This window comes from Anabrus simplex, chromosome X (genome assembly GCF_040414725.1).
Source record: "Anabrus simplex isolate iqAnaSimp1 chromosome X, ASM4041472v1, whole genome shotgun sequence".
Classification (NCBI taxonomy): Eukaryota; Metazoa; Arthropoda; class Insecta; order Orthoptera; family Tettigoniidae; genus Anabrus; species Anabrus simplex.
Window position 1 is genome coordinate 154,672,164 of NC_090279.1, and position 2,071 is coordinate 154,674,234.

The following is a 2,071-nucleotide window of genomic DNA, read 5'->3' on the forward strand; positions in this document are numbered from 1 at the left end:
TGATATAACCACAACTAGCAATTCAAATTCTGTTTGTTAGAAAAACAACATCGAATTCTCTCCAATACAGCATAACCATGTTTTTCCATGGAGCCTCAATGGATGGTGGCAATATCCTTAGCCACTTCGATCGTTTTCCAATCCCAGTTGCTTGCACAGCCTTCATAATCTTCTTTGTGGCTTACTATTTAGCCACTATCCGTTCAGGCATGTGGCTTATGGCGATAAAGACCAAATTCATTGCAATTTGTTAAATATTTAGCCACCAACCTTTAAGGGGTTAAATAGAGCCGAACCTCGACTAGACCCACAATTAGGAGAGTACCGGGCAGGATTTAGAAAAGGACGCTCTTGTACAGAACAGATACTCAATCTTCAATCAGTATTACATCAAGCAAAAATGGCCGGTAAGAAATACGTTGTCATTTTCGTCGACTTTACAAAGGCGTATGACTCAGTAGACAGACCTACTCTTATGAAGATTTCGCAGGAACTAGGACTAGATGAGAAGACCCACAACCTAATCAAACAGACTTTAAGCAACACCAGGTCACGAGTAAAGTTCAGAGGAACCATATCGGAAAGTTTTGAAATTAAATCAGGAGTGAGACAGGGAGATGGTTTGTCCCCTCTCCTCTTTAACTGTGCCCTGGAAAAGGTAATAAGAGAGTGGCGAAAGGAATTAGCTAGAAAGGAGATTCCAAGTAGCATTTATCTGGGATATAAGCGCAATGAGCTCAATGTTGACTGTCTGGCGTTTGCCGATGACCTGGTCATTATATCTAATTCAATAGAAACTTCAGTGAAACAACTAAATGTTCTCAGACAACAAGCAGTAAGGGTTGGGCTACATGTGTCTCTTGAAAAAACACAATTCATCACGAACATCGGTGAATCTCCTTGTACGTTGCATCTGGAACAGGGAGAGATCAGGAAAACCAACAGGTTTAAGTACTTAGGAGGATGGTTGGAATCTAATCTCACTGAAGGAACAGCTTTGTCTACTCGAGTTAACAGGCTTGAAATGGCCTACCAACTGACGAAGAATACCTATAATAAAAAGTGTCTCTCTCGTAATACTAAGATGAAGCACTACCGGACAGTCATCCGCCCTGAAGCCTTATATGCTTCAGAATTTTTAACACTCAACAGGAAGGGACTTATGGAAAAACTTGAAATCCGGGAAAGAAAGATAATGAGGAAGATTCTGGGGCCAGTCAAGGAAGGTGACAGTTATAGAAGACGGCCTAACCAAGAGCTCTACAAGTACTGTGAAAGAATAACGAATGTAGCAAGGAAGAGACGCCTAGCATTCTATGGGCACATCTATAGGATGCATCCTACCAGGTTGACCAACCGGATTCTCAGCTACTGGCAAAATAGGAAGACCAAGTCACCATGGTTGATGGAAGTGGGTAAAGATCTACAGGAACTAGGAATAACAGAAGGAAGCTTAAAGGATCGGACAACACTCAGGAAGATACTTAAACATAAGGAGTTCCAGGACAGACTACCAACGAAGAAGACTGGCGCCCTTTGGACAAAGGAGAGGAAGGAGCAACACAGCCTGAGGATGCGCAACTACTGGGCAAACATCAAAGCCCATTCCAAAATGTAAAATGTCGTGGTCCTTAGCTGGCCTATACGAAACAATAACAACAACAACAACAACAATAATAATAATAATAATAATAATAATAATAATAATAATAATAATAATAATAATAATAATAATAATAATTGTACCGGGCGGTACACCTCTACGACGCAAGTTCAAATCTTGCGCTAATTGAAACTTCTCTACTGGAGAAACCCGGAACTTTAACAACTGAACTAACTCTACGGTTTATCAGAAGATGTCACTGAGTGTTTTTGATTTGCTTTTGTTGATCAAGAAGTGTGGACATTCTCTAACAGATGTCTCTACCAAAAACTATGATAACGCACTCTGGTGTAAAGGAATGAACCTTCTTGGAGAAATGTTGTATTCATAAGTTTTGTCTTTACTAAATTTTGTTCTGTGGTTTGTGGGTTGGCAACATTAATCCTTTCTTTCCGCCTGTTTTGAATT